This window comes from Rhyacophila brunnea, unplaced genomic scaffold (assembly GCF_057557595.1).
Source record: "Rhyacophila brunnea isolate RB1 unplaced genomic scaffold, BYU_Rbru_1.0 scaffold_4, whole genome shotgun sequence".
Classification (NCBI taxonomy): domain Eukaryota; kingdom Metazoa; phylum Arthropoda; class Insecta; order Trichoptera; family Rhyacophilidae; genus Rhyacophila; species Rhyacophila brunnea.
The window spans coordinates 16,685,921-16,702,282 of NW_028233068.1; the positions used below are offsets into that span (position 1 = coordinate 16,685,921).

Genomic DNA, 16,362 nt, shown 5'->3' on the forward strand with positions numbered 1-16,362 from the left:
AAATGTAAATCGACTCACTCATCCATTGATATTAGAGGGAGTTCAATACTTTTCTTCTAATTACAAAAAAAAAACAGTGCTTTGGTGGTTTTTTGCGATTATCTCAAAACTCGATTTTTGGAATATGTGAGTTATGACTTTAGGCAATTTAATTTTTAATCAGTAGTTTTGTTTGACATGACTAGATAATATTATGAGAAACACGGTCAAAGGTTTTTATCTACGTAACACTTTTAAAATACAAATTTTCTGGCGACTTTTGTGGCATATAAAAAAAAATATTTCACGCAGAAATTGTACAAATGCAAATTTCCAAAAGGGAAAAAGATACCTTTATCAATTTTTAAATTTCAATTATGTGAAAAATTAAAATATGATAACCGGCAGAGCGTGAAATTTCCATAGCCGATTTTTCTTTGGCCCTGCAGGCATAGGGCACGGGTGGCTATTTGTTATCAGAATATTAGACCTTCTCTCCTTCCCGTTGTAGTCGCCTTTCGCAGCTTTGTAGCCGAAATCCCTGTATTCCCCATATTATAAAATAAAAAATCCCCTTAGATCGCATATATTATTGAAGACCCCCCCCGCCATATAAAAATCTAAAAGAAGTATATTATATATAACGCATTCCATATTCCGTTATAAAAAAAAATATTCTGAATTTGAAATATTACGCGAAGAATCCTTCATCGGGCATGTTAGTAACAACTTCATAATATAAAACATAGATAATTTATTTTGAAAACAGTTCTGAGAAAATATATTATAACCAATAGAAAAAAATCTTTTGAAAAAAGTAAGACAACCCCGTAGGAAACGAACCTGCATCTCTCGGGTATTGCGCCCACTCACACAGACGACTATGCTAAAGGAGTCATACTTAATTGTGACACATTTTAACTAATGGCTTTTAATACTCACTGAAGCACTTTCCAAATTGAGCTACTATTGGCGATCGGCATTTGTATTTTAAATCAAAGTAGGTAATACTTTAATTACTAACCTTGCGCAAATCGTCAAAACCTAATAATAGATCATTAGTATATAATTATAAACAATAAAAATATGCTTATCGAGTGTATTATTATTGATAACGTAGGGGGTATTTTACAAACACTTCAACAGCTATTCATAATTTGTTTGTTATATTTTTTTATTGTGAAACTTGACTTAACAGGTAGGTGATAAAGTTTTTACCTACTTTATTGTAGTGATTTGTTATATAAGTTTGAGTTAATAGTATTAGTTGTCAGTGTGCATTTGCCTTTTGGTGAGTGTACACAGTGCTTGAAGATGCCGAAAGACGAAACCCGGGTCGCAAAAAACTACTCAAATGGAATAGCACAAAATTTAAATCCGTTAAAATGTAAATTCAAATTCCATCAAACACCTTGGGTCGATAGTATTAATATTAAATATATTAGTATAGATCAGGGATGGCAAATAGGTTTTGATCAGCGTGCCAAAATAAGCCATTTTTTTAAAATTAGTTGCCGTGCCATTCATTTTTAGGTGTACACAGGATATAATCTAAACTAAATCATATTTACTGATAAAAAAAAACAATTAGGGACATTGGTGACTATATAATATTGTTTATTGAATAATATATTAAAAAAATGATACACATAAAATGAAAGAAAATAATGAAATTGAAAAACATTTAATAACACATTAATTTTTGTTTGAGGTTTTTTGTTTCATGGTATTCGCTTTTTATAGTAGGCTGATATGTCGTTGATTGCAAATCTTCCTTTGTCAACATATTTCTAGTCTTTGAATGTACATGATTCAATATAGAAAAATACTTTCACATGTGTAGGTACGTGGAAGAAAAAAATGGTCAACGTTGAGATTGCTAGTTGTTTTATGTCGTTGTTTAAGAGACATAAAAGTATCAGGCATGCTTTTCCATGTTTTTAATATTAATATGTTTTCAATTCGGCATTCCGATTCATCAATTCGAGAAAGCAGGTGACATTCCAAGTCGTCAATACATTTTCACATGTTTACAAATTTTTCAAAGTTCACAATATAGGTACAAAGTGGTTAATCTTCTTTTAACGCTCTTGAAAAGTAGTAATATTAAACTTATCTCCATTTTATTTCCGCACTCTTTATAATAATCCGAAGAGAAAGTGAAACGATTTTTATCGATTTTATTCGTCATTCGGTTTCAATTGGAATTGGTGAAATTCACTAGTACGGCGGCGGGATTTCCATGTCCAGGAATTTGTATGAATGCAGCTCGCCGTATCATAGTTCACCGCGAGCTGTTGTATCAGAAACATCTTGCCATATAATACTGAAATCAAATTCATATCTAAATAAAACACTGAAAAAATACGTATAATACAATCCACAAGGGAAAGACAGAAGAAAATGGATAGGTAAGTAAATGAGAAATACAATCATTTATATATTTGTGTAGAATTATGAATGATTCAAAAGTAGGTTAGAATATAGGTGCTCGTGAAATGCTCCTCATGAAACGCATCATTTTTGTTTATCTCAATGTTATACGGCCTTCTGTTTCCGGTACAAAAGCTCACGGTGAAATATGACATGGCAAGCTGTATACGTACAACGTACACGTAACCCGAGGATGTATGCATTATTAGCTACAACAGGATATGGCTCCACTGGCAGTAGTCACAATATACTCACAAATCACGTAGGTACAAAATATTATGTATTGTGGCCACACTAGGAATCGAACTCGGAACTACCGGATGAGAAGCTAGTGCTTTATCTTTTGTATTAGAAATAGTAGCACAGAAACAAAACCACAGACCTGACACAAAAAAACATTGTCAAAAATCAGAAATAGTTCTGATAAAAGTGAAAAGAGGCTTCTGTTGACCGTCAATCCATACCAGCGCGCTTTGATCACCTCGGCGGAGGGGAGAAAGACCCCAGGCTTACAAGACGCCGGTCCAACAATATGTTCGGTTGTTTGTATTTTTCCGCAATCATAAATAAGAGATAGGAAAAAGCTTCAAGCGTCCAATTATTGGTAGCTTGGTACCATAAAGAATGTTTAATTGTTGCTTGCATGTCAGGTAGCTCTTGCAATTCCAGAATAGTACCAACTTTGTTATCAGACAGACAAAACGACTTTTTAATCTGCAAACCAGCTAACTGCACTTTTGACCAAAATGAGATTTTGACGGAATTTTGTTATAAAGCATGTTTTCTATGCTCACACAAAATTTCAAATTCCTAAACCTATAAATAAATGCGTTATCGTTCTTCACACAAAACAGCCAACTGCAGGTACCAAATTTCCAATATCATAAATGCAATGACATTAATATGGACGAAGCAACTGGGAATAATAATGACACTCAATTTTTCGTCGGGTCTGCCGAATGGCATAATCTGTTCTAACGCCATTACAATAAAGGTGATATTCCTATAAATTCCCGAGGCTTTTTGTTGGATCTGCCGAACGGTTCGGTTCGAAAGGGTTCGCTCAAATGAACATTGACACTAGAAACACTGTTCTAACGCCATTACAATAAAGGTGATATTGCTATAAATTCCCGATGCGTGATATCGCATAATGGAAATTGCGTGACTACCTATACATGTGCGAATGTCACTGTGCGTGAATTTACTCACTAGCTACTGTATTGAATGCGTTGTCCATTAATACTTTGGACGCGGAAGACGCACATGGTGCGTAATGACCAGGCGGCCGATCGATGTAATTAACGTGCATTTTAAAGGGGGCAATTAAAATCTCATTATCTATTCAGCAGCGAAAGCGTTAATAATGTCATTGCATAAATGGAACAACTCCGCTCTTTATATAAATTATCTTGTATATTATATATAAAATGGAAGCTAAAATAATGTGTTAATTCATAGTGCAGCTTATTTAAAAAAATAATAATTTCGTGTATTTTTGGAATTGTTAAATTCCGCTCGATAGTTTAATTATTAAGTTTTTTCTCCTTCCTGAACAATTTTCCCAAATGGAGTTAGTCGGTTTGCTGATTAACCACTCGAAAAGTGTCCTTCAAAAGTATGTTATGGTTTTATCTCTATAATAGCTTAACGCTTTCGCTGCTGAATAGATAATGAGATTTTAATTGCCCCCTTTAAAATGCACGTTAATTACATCGATCGGCCGCCTGGTCATTACGCACCGTGTGCGTCTTCCGCGTCCAAAGTATTAACGGAATCCCACTCAGTGTTAATTGAATAACTGAAATTTGTCTGATGGGACGTGCTTGATTTTGAAACAAAACAAAATTGGCTTGGGCATAAAAGCTCCCGCCTTCATTATGGTAAGATTTTTAAAAAACAAGAGGCTAGAATTCAATTTGTTTTCACAGGATTTTACAAATTTTGTTCTGTCATATTTTTTTTATTGTAGCGCAGGAAAAAGTTTGGCACACGTACTGAAGACTAGGTTCTTTTGGCGCGGGAATCATAGCTGCAATTCAGCGAAAACCATATCATTTCCATTTATCAATAAAATATAAACGCATATCTCTGTTTTCAATAAACTTAGTAATTGAAGAACCTTATACTATTAATATTAAGTACTCTGACTAGATAAGCGATGGAAAATAATAACATATTATGTCCCTATGGAGCAGTGGAGTGCCCAGCGGGGGATCATAGGATGCAAATCACATGCGTATTCCAAAGCGACTTTTTTTCGTAATGTAATGACAATAAATGTATATTGAAATTGAATAACACGGAAGCCACTTTAAGTTAATTTAACATCATCTGTGAACATACAATAATTTTAATAAGCATATTTATTAAATAGCATTATGGATTCTTTAATGACCTTAATTATGTATGATTTAGGGTTTAGGGGGTTATTGATTAATTCATATTTTAAATGCACTTTTTAGTAGGTGTTCGATTTTTTGGTAAAATAAAGACCTCAGGGAACTCAGAAATAATGGGAACTGAAATACACAACGGGTAAGGCGATAGCAGGTAACCGACTCGATTAGGGAAGAATCCGGGTTAAACTTACACTCGTGTCTAGAATACGTTTTACGTCGAATACTGAAAACTGCTCTCGTTTTATGCATTTACGCTCATTTAATGTTGGTGTATTACACACACTATTGCACGTGCATAATGCGTGCTTCATTTTCGTAGGACACTCACACATTCAAAAGCCTGCTTCACCATGCGGCGTATTGAATATAGCCTATTGGTATTCTATGTATTATCTGTGCTGTGATGGAACTCCTAGCTACTTTTTGGTATTTTTTCTGCTGGATTGAAATCCTGCGTATGTCGCGAAAGATGTGGTACCACATCAAATATTACCTTAGGAGTCTTAGAATAATGCTCTAACGATTGTTATTTCTTTTTTCAAGTAGTAAGTACGAATATGACAGTATTAATGATTACATTACCTACCTACTGTAATACTGTTACAGGTGGAAGCGTTAAATAAATATTTTTTAATAAAAAGATATCCATGATATTTGGCAGAATTGATTATATTATAAAATTATATGTAAATATCAATATTTTGCCTTCTACTAGACATATTTTCGATTGTAGAAAACGCAGAAATGTAATATAATTGGTAACTTGGGTACCTTACCTACATATCTATTAACGTTTAGGGTATTCATGAAAACTTCTTACAAAAGTTGTTATTTTCACAAGGACTCAGCAGCCCGACGAACTGATTTTGGGATCCTCCACAATAAAAACTCAAATAAAAACGGTAAATATTCGTATAACATTTCAACACCTAACCACTAACCCACGACATTTGAAAATTTCTACAATTTATAATATAAATTATAAATCTCAATAGGTTTGTAATCCTCTTTGGCGTTATATGCATATATTATAATATGTTATGGTTTGGGCAATATCTCATACATACCTATTCAATTTGTGATATAAGATTTTGATATAATTTCATATTTTATGACTGGTTTTAACTGTTTCGACGCATCCCTTTAAATCTTTTCATGAATCGATTGCGTCATCTGCGTCAAAGAAAATCGGCGCTGATGTTCATATATTTCTCTTCTTTATTTCCCCCCCCTCTAACGAATTAACTGCCTAGCCCTCAAGGACGCCACTGTCTGATGTATGCGCTCGAAAAATATGACCGGCAGTACCTACTTAATGAAAGTATGTACTTAACTTCCATATACCTACATATTATTTTTAAAATATATAGAACGTGGAAACTTGGCATTTTGTACAATAAAGTTAGATACCTACCCATTATTCATTAATTACTAATTCATTATTTTTGTGAATTTTATAATATAGTCTTTGGAGAAAGTTAGACGACTGACAATAATATCTGATTAATATTAAAGAATCGTTACTATAATTATTATGAAAACTTTCATAATATTATTAGTTTGGCTAATTTTTAGTTTCCATACTATACGATTCCCACACAAGCTCAAAACTCGATAGCTTTACTTGTGCACACATAAAAAGTTGCTAGTATCTAGTTATATGAATGGGGGTTCATATTTGGTAGTGTTAGTGTGTAAGTATAGGAGAGTGCATCCTAAACACAGGTTCATACGAATATATTTTATTCAGTGGTTGTAAACATTGAAAACATTTAAGTACACTAAAATATTATTTGTAATTAATTGCACATACACGTCGAAACTGTTAATACCAGTGGCGAAGGGTATAGGTAGGCTGTTAAGATCCGACATAAATAGTGCATATTAAGCTTTGCCAGTCATTCGTGTTTGTTTTTATTGAACTGATGTTGTTGGTTAGTTTTTAAAAATCAATTAAACGTTGCCTAAACTAAACCATAATCGTTTTGGTATGGTATGGGCGATTCGACAAAAAAGGGCACACTTTTTCATTCATACTTATTTGTTTTCGATAAATTAATAATATAATATATGCTGTTGGTTAGTTTGTTAAAATTCATTAAGCCCTGCCTAGACCAAACCATAGGAGATAAAAATATGGTACTGTTCGGTTATACGGAATACAGCGGAAAACGCATTTTGAAAATACCCGATATACTGGATTATTTGTTAGTTTGGGTTAGTTTAGGTTAGGTTAGGTTGGGTTGGGTTAGGTTAGGTTAGGTTAGGTTAGGTTAGGTTAGGTTAGGTCAGGTTTTGTTTGGTTAACCTAATAAATAATCCAGTTTATCGGCTATTTTCAAAATGTGTTTTCCGCTGTATTCCGTATAACCGAACAGTACCAAAAATATAATTCTATCCATAAAATATCCAAAATTATGTATGATTTAATGGTATAATTTGAGATATTTTATAGTTAGAGTTAGATGATTATTGTTTGACTATTTTATATTATGGTTTATTGAATTTAACAATCTAACCAACACCATCTGTAAATAAATTGTAGTCTTAGTTCAATAAAAACGAATATATATGGCTGAAGTTTATTGTGTACTATTAACATCGGGTCTTAACAGCCTACCTCTACCCTTCGCCACTGTTATACATATTTACAATTATTGTTAATTTATCCCATATATTTCACTAAGCGACACTTACTTATTGCAAATACATCGGCAATCGCGAAATCGGACTAGAGATTTCAATACCAAATGAAAATTTCAATACCGGTATTTCAGTATTTCATATTATGAATACCAGTATCAATACCGATTATCGTTAAAAATATCTGTCATCCCACTTTCAATCTGCCATGGCACATGGCACCCTATTTTTTCTTAATGCTCTCAACTTTTCCACTCAGAATGAAAAAACATTTACCCAAAAAACGAGAAGTTTATTACTTTCAATACAGGTATTTGGACAACACAAACATAGACCCCTCCGAACCAACCGGCCCGTACCACACTCGGTCTTAATCGAGCGTATTACGAAGCCTTATGTTTGGATGTGAAGCATCAGTCGTTTTTTACGCCTGGGAATGTCTCAGGAGCAGATGTCCGAGACTGAGATCGCCACGGTCTCAGATGAACTTTGAACGAGTCTACAGACGTAATTTAATAAAAGGTGCCATGAGAGATTAAAGTAAATAAATGAATTTAATAATATATAAGATTCAAAAAACAAAGCTGAAACAATACGGACAAACAAAACTATGCGAAGTGATCTTCACGTCTGTATTAAGACGCCGCCGCAAATGTATTTAATAAAATTAGTATTTAGATTAAAACTAGGTAAGTATGCACAATTAATTATTGTTTTCACTTTTTCGTGATTCACTATATACTCTTTGTATCATGAGAATACTAACTTGGACTTTTTTAAAAAGAACATGCACATTAATATTTTTTGAACACTGGTTATGCGTCGCTTATTAAAGCTCTTTTTGAACGCACACAGCCTTAAAAACGCACACATGCAACGATTTGTACACCTCAGGGCGGGAATGACCGGACCACTTTCAGTGTGGCCAAATTTTGTCGACATGACAAGAAATAAAATGCACATTTAAAAAAACTTTTAAGTTTTTTAAAAATACTTAAATTTGTGAATAAAAATTTAATAATAAAATCCATTCAGGACACTGAAGTTTGAGACGGTTTAATAATTTTGATTTGATATCACTAAGTAATTAATACATCTAGATGCCTATGCGATGGAGTAATTTTTTTCCTGATATTAAATAAAGTTTTCTTCACACTAATGTTATGAAAGTATATACGAATGTAGTGATTTAAAGCAATGCTTCCCAAACTTTTTCATAGCAAGACCCCCAAAATCAAAAAAAAAATAATCAGACAGACAGAAAAGCAACTTGTCACACAGTTGTGATTCATACTTACTGATATCTAAAAATACTATTAAATGTGCGCAATTTGTAATACAGTAAATTTAAGGAGTTGAATTGCAAAGAACTTTATTAATTGACTTGTAATATCGTCTCACATGCATTCAATTCTTTTTTTGATAGTGTTATTTTCGGTCATTACAAATATTTTAATAGAAAGTTTGCAAATATGTTCTTATGTGACCAATTTAAATAATATAGACGTACATAATTCTAAAAATATTCATAAATAAATACTTCGCGCCCCCCCCCGGGGGTCCGCCGCCTATGAATTTGGAAGCACTGATTTAACGGGATTAAACATTTGAGCTCCTTATTTGATTTTTAAATTATGTTTGCAAGAAAATTCAGGTGAACCTAAAAACACTTATAGGTAGGTATCAATTATAATCATTCTTCAATCTTTTATTTTATTTTGTAGTTCATATATTTTATTGATGAAAAAGATGGCCTTGTTGGAATAGCGGCCGTATTTGTATAAATACGAAACTTTCGATCACAGATTTGAACCTAATTAATATGTTTTTCAACGTGTATTATTTGATCCATTACAAAGACCATGGCCAACAACAATTCCTCATAAAAAATGTTGACACAACCTCCACCATATGGAGGCCTAAATAGTCCGCTTACGATTGAGCGTGATAATTTACTATACTTTAAGTATATTTTTTTTTTGCAGATGTCTTATATAATTATGTTTTTTAAGTTTAAATTAATTGATTGCGGAAATAGTACAAATCAATATTTTTTAATGTTATTTTATTTTTTATTAATACGATTTTTTTTAAAGAAATGATAATACCTCATTATTATTTCTATATTATTTCTGTGAGCTAACCTAACTGCCGTTCAAGAATAAAATTTGATTGCGGAATATTTAATTTATTAGTATACCATCCCGAAATCGGCTCCAGTAATATTGTTCACCCCACTCGGTTTACGTACATACACTTCACTCAATAGCCAAGCGGAGGTATTTCCACAGTATGTACCTCCACTTTATCCAGGGGTTGCATGTCAATGACGTGTGTACGCTACATGGCGCTTTTTAAACCACGCCGAGGGTAAAACTGCACCCCTAAAAATATTCATTTACCTTCAGTTCTGTACGAAATCCCCTGCACAACCATAGCTATATTATTAATATCTTTTATTAAAAATATGTACAGTAAGTATATATAATATTTTATTCCACATAACTTCATCTTAATCAGGACCGTGTTCGTCGATCATCGGGGATTTATTCCCAAATGATTCATTTACAGTTAATAAATGTCATGATTGGACCTGAATATAATTAATCCGACTTATACGTGGTGTTAGTGAGAACTCTTCATTTTTGTGGCTTAATGTGTCACTGATAACTACGTTAGAAAACGGGAGCATCAGTTCTTTGTTCTCTCTAAGTGCAGAACTAACCTGCCATCGGTGATGCTAATTGGGAGAGCGATAACTCTGTTTAACCACCGCTTCGAATATTGAAATATTCCACCTACGTCAGGAAAATTGGGTCTACTTAGGTCTTTTGGCGTACAACTATGTACCTACTTTATAATTTATATATTTACTCTTTTTATATGTACCATCTGCGTATATTTATTTATTTTTTAATAGGTAGATACTGTTATAAGTTATAACAGTATGTCTTTTGTTTTTTCATGTCATGTTGAGAACGTCTTGAATTTGCAATTTGTAAAATCAATTATTGTTTTCGTATTTTTTTATTTAATATTACCTATATAAGTATAAACCCATTCTCAAATACCTATTATCAAATAGACGCAGATAATAAATGTTAATAGGTATACCCTTATACATTTTTTAATTATTGTATTATTTTGTTGAAAGAGAGGACAAAGATAATTCAAACGATGTTCTGATAAGATGTTTTGATTACATTTTTATTCTATTTTTTATATTGATAAGTACATGAAAAAAACAATACGAATCGAAAATCTAAAACAGATTAATTTCCACCAATATATTATTCGAGTGTCGTTGTTCCATACTTATTGTTTTTGCGAAGGCTTTTGTTTGTTTTTTAATAATTTGTTGAATATATTTTTTGTAGTTTAGATAGTATTACGGTTTGTATGCTTCAAAAGGTTGGCGATTTATCCTATATGTACCAATGTACAATCGGCGGTACAAAACCCAACTCGATGCAACCAGCGCAGCTCCCCGCTTGACGAAAACCAGTCGAGGGCCGGTTTTTGTGGAGACGTGACGCGTCTTCAACATCGTATCTGTCCGTATTCGCGATTAAAAAATCAACAAACAACAAAACATTCAACGTATGTGTGATTTCCGCGTTATTTTCCCAATGTAATCAGTCCATGTGCATCTTCAATTAAAATCTGTTCAAGTATCCCTGTAATTAGTGTTGTAAACTCTGTGGTGTAATTATTAATTCGATTTTTTTTAAATATTATTATATTTACGCGGAGTGAAGAATAGCCGTAAATATTCGCGTGGAAATTATTCGTCTGCGAAAACATTCCATTTTCAAACGTTAAAAAGTGTATGTAAATAATTGCCATTGTTTTAAATATATTTTCCGGCGGGAAAATTAAATATTAAAACAATGAAAAAAAAATACCTCCATTAAATCAGTCGAATACAATTGATTTATTTATTAATTATTATTCCGTAGTTTTAAAAATTATTTAGTTTTTCTCTATAAAAACTTGATGAAGAAAATGGAACGCTGTTCAGTCGATAGGCGATAGAATATAGATAGTAAAACTAAAACATGAAGTCAAACGTCAAAATGCAATATTATGGAATGCTGCTTTAGATCAATGGCGGACAAAATATGTCATTAAATTAATATTGTACACGATGTTTTGTTTTTTTATTATAAGTAGGTATATTTAATCCAAGCGATTATTTATTTTGTTACACAGACAACTCTATGTCTACGTAGATTATTTAAATTGTAAATTCGTTTTCGCATGCATTCTTCTCCCAGTTTCGAGTGGGATACTGCATGTTGCATTTTATCCAAATTTTCCTCTCACTATTAGTAGTTACTACATATTTGCAAATGGGATCTTTGACCCAGGAGTTAGATACTATGCAGATACATATGCACTTAAAGTTGCAATATAAACATAAATGATACCAAGTTTACTTATTTTATTTACATACTGAAACAGCATTATTAAAAATAAACAATGATTAATTAATTGATTTAAATTATGCCGGTAAATAATATGTATGGCAATAAAATTAAGAAACTCTTGTTATATCGATATTATAATACTTTTGTGTCTATACCTCTCAATCTAATAAGGCAACTTGTATAATACACGTCCATCTAGAACGGGTAGCCTATCAATTAGGTACGCTTTGTTTAATTTTAACTATTATAAATCGAATGTCACTGATTACTTAAATTTTAATGATAGAATTTATTTACTTAATTTACGTAATAGAAAATAACTGATGTTAAAGTTACTTACTTAATAGATATAAAGATTTTTCTTTACGCCCAATTTATTAAGATTTTTACTTTCACTAGGTGTATTGATCTGATAGATAAATTGAAAATATTCTATTTTGTAGTAGGTATAATGGCGTGATTATTTGTGACGAAGGCAGGGGGGGGGGGTTGTAGAAAATGTGACATGAAGACACTATCAAAATATTAATATTATGTATGGGACTTATCTTTCTGAGAATAAAAAAAAATCCGTGAGACTATTATACTTGAGTTATTGAAGTTGATAATATTATACGAAAGGGGGGGGGGGTCAAAGATGTGATGTAGGTACATAATTTAGACAAGGGGGTAGACTATTTTGTGACAGGCGTGAGTCTAGTGACAAGATAGGTAAAAAATACCGAACATTGTAAGATTTATGGATGACACCTACAAGGAAATATAGAAATATTTATCAAAATATATAATCGTATACTTACATACATTAGCGTGAAATTCGATAGTTTTGACAGAAATTAAGCCATAGTCGGAACGGCGCCGAGCGAGAGAAAGCGATGCAATAGGATTGATAATAATGAAATTCACCCTGCGCACTAGAAAGAGTCGCATATGAGCATGTTAAAGAGCGACACAACAAAAATATAAACATTCATTTTCATTAATATGTGTACCTAACTATTTAATAATCAATCAAGTATATTCAACGCTCGTAATATAAATTTTTACGAACCTGAGCTCCTTATAATTTTCCGAAAATATTAACATAGTTAGTAGTTAAGTATCTAATTTTATGTCTACTTTATAAAAATAATAATGTTCGATTTTATGTTGCAATATGGCCAAACTAGCTCAGACGGTAAAATTAATTTGTCCACGAGACGTACCTTTAATTTTGCCGATTTCATGAACTGGAACGACGCTCCGGTCCATTTCGAACCCTGAGTATATTTTAATTAATTCATTTCAGTTAATCTGCTCCACTGCTAGTTTTAAATAAGTTCACATGTGGTTTTCGAGTGTCTCATAATAACATATTATTATCTAATTCATTTAAAAAAATAATATGTAAGTACCTAGTTGTTATATTATAGGCGTCCACCTAATTGTATTTTTTTGCTACATGTATTCTATTGTTGCTATCTTAAGTATCCCCTTGGCTTCTTAGTGCGTAGTTCTTTATTTTTCTTTTCATGGTTAAGTACATTCGATTATTCTACCCGATTTATTCCAAAGAGGCTAAGTAGATTGCTTTCGTGTATCACTCTCCCACTACCTACCTATTTATTTACTGTCATTAAAATAATGACGACCCTCGTCGCTTTGCAAAGCCCTTAAATAAAATTATGCTACCACAAATAAAACGATAATTATATGATAACTTCCAGTTTTTGAAACACTGGTTGATTAAATTATCATATTAAATCTATAGCATATTTTTAAAAATACTCCGATGTTCTATACTAATTTTTATTAAAATGTAATTTGATGCCAACATTTTATAGCCTGATGTCTTAATTATTTATAACATGAAATTGTGAAACGGTCTAAAAATGTTAATATGTAAGCATCTGGGCTTATTAGAAATTATAATATTTAAATCTTTGGCCAAACATAATAATCAGATAATAACACTTGCTACACTGCATACTATTATGTTATGACAAAATTACTGCATAATATATGATTATTTATCCTTCTTGTATCTAAAGATCGAAATAAATGTTAGGTAGATATATCTTAATTAAACATTACATTAATTAGTTTAAGTCTATCATTAAATATTGCTAATGCTTATTTGAAGTTTGATAATTTATGTTTATATATTTTTCACATTTCATTATACATAAAAAATGGACGCTTGATTTAATTTTTGACACATTTTATTGCCAAAGAAGTTATGCTAATACTAGAACAACGAAACGTTTTATTTACCCAATTAATCACACGAGACAGTTTAACCCGAGTTCTAAAATACAGGAATACCTCGCGCAGAGTACCTACTTCTTGGATGAAACAGGTGAGTTATCTTATTATTTGCATGCTTATTATTCCTAAGTATTATTAATTAAATATATTAATTACTACATATGTACTGAATTGGCAATAATTATTTATGTCAAAAATAGGTAGGTACTTATACACCTAACGAAAGTGCTATAAGTGCATATAGGTACATTTAATATTTATTTATGCATCGCAGCACCTATAACGAAATAATGAGTATGATGGCCGAGCGGCTTACGCCTCGGATAATAATGTCGAGGGTCTCAGGTTCGAATCTTAGATAACGGGAAGATATGTTTTGATGATTTCAATTTGTGGACCTCATAGGTTGAGCAAGTGGCCAATGTCCATTTCTCGTAAAAATTTAAATCTGTTAATACCTACACTATATGGAGGCCCATATTATGTTAGGATTAGACATGGTCAAAAGACAAAAACAAAGAAAAAGTAAGCGAAGCTAATAATTTAATAAAACTGCAAGAATCCATATTAGATAATAATTATTATTGTAGTAATATAGTACCCGGAGCCTTAGTAGTTTTAATTCATGGAAATTGTGATTAACATTGTTTTTCTACATACTGGGATGAATAACGATTGGTTTTTTTTTTTCATTGAGTTGGTTTATAAAGAAAACTGTTTTCTTGAAATTTCCCTCGTTTAATAAATTGTCATCTCCAAGTTTAGTTCTAAAGCATTACACAATAATGTAAATTTATCTGTTTTAATAAAATTATATTTTCTTGTGTCTTGTACTGAATGGAATATACATGTCTCCATGTTTATAATACATAATAATCTGTGTGCGAAAGCCGAAAGGAAAAGAGAGATGACTCTAAAATCATACTACTCAAGAAAGCTAAAAAAATGTTTATTTTTGACAATATATTTTGATATTTTATGGAACTCCTATGTTTCTGTCTGGAATTTAGTAATACATAGACAACTTGTCATATTTATGTAAATTTTCATTATTTAAAAACTTATCTCCTAATGGTTTAGACTAGCTTGGTTAATACTCATTCCTCGTAAATGTTTCTTAAAATTACCTCCATTTCGTGGAGATTCACATGCTCCACGCGATAATGCTAATTTACTAAGGAACACTTTAACTCCATTTAAAAAATATATAAGTATGATAAAATTATTTAATTTAGCTCTGATTTGGTCATTGTTGGGGAAATGAATTTTAAACTCAATAAAATAAATCTGGGCTATAATTATTATTTAAAATAAAAATTTAAAATTGTGCTTGAACATTTTAAACAATTAAATAATGTTCAATTGCATGAAAAAATATTCTAGATATATTATTTTATTTATTTAATGCATTTATGGTTTTAAAGTTATCTAATATTTTAAAATACAAAATTAATACAGTTCCCATTAACTTCTGACTTACCTAGTTATATCATTTGGTAGAGAAGGAAATGTAGAATCATATTCAATATCTATCTAAAAAATAGTGAAAATTAAGTTATCTAGTTGTAGTATTGAGGTGATGATATTATATGTTATAATATGTTCCATCAATCTTACCAAACCTACCTGTAAAAAGTGTAAAATATCAAAGGATCTCTTTTCTCGAACCACATCCGGTAACTAAAAATAATTATTATTGAAGATGACAGTGATGAGTGACACATAAAATATTATTATTTGGTTTATTTTGATATATTATTATGTTGCGGGAGTTTTGCTATGCTTTAAGAAATATTTTACAGGTAGTCATTTGAGAGAAATACGCATTTGTGAAGAATTTGGTATAATTTAATAATAGTATGATTAATTTGAATTGTTTTCGAAGCGCGCTTTAAATCTTCTGGGAAATCGATTGCAGCATTTGCGTTAAAGAAAACCGCGAGAAATAAAATATTTTCCATGTCTCGTGGGTTGCATTTTAGGTTCTCAGCTATGGATAAAGAAATAAGAGTATTTCCATCGAATTTTCTTAAATAATGTGATTAGACAAGAACCGCTAACGCCGCCGACTATACTAATGATAAATATTCAATTTAAGGGATTACGTTATATTACATAGTAATATATAAAAGGGTTCCGTGATTAAAATTAATTAGGAAATGCTGACCTAATTGAAAGGGAACATTTTAAAAATAAATAATTTATATGCGGCTTATTTGTCTTATTCC

The 16,362-nt window shown here is 31.5% G+C and overlaps 1 protein-coding gene across 1 annotated transcript in view; it reads left to right on the forward strand.

Annotated features, from left to right (window-relative positions):
* The first annotated feature begins 10,960 nt into the window (after positions 1-10,960).
* sli (slit guidance ligand) overlaps positions 10,961-16,362 on the forward strand; it is a 381,470-nt gene continuing 376,068 nt past the window's right edge. Inside the window, exon 1 of the mRNA XM_085954614.1 lies at positions 10,961-11,057. The gene's annotated coding sequence lies outside the window, so the exon portion shown is untranslated. The remainder of the gene's footprint in view (positions 11,058-16,362) is intronic.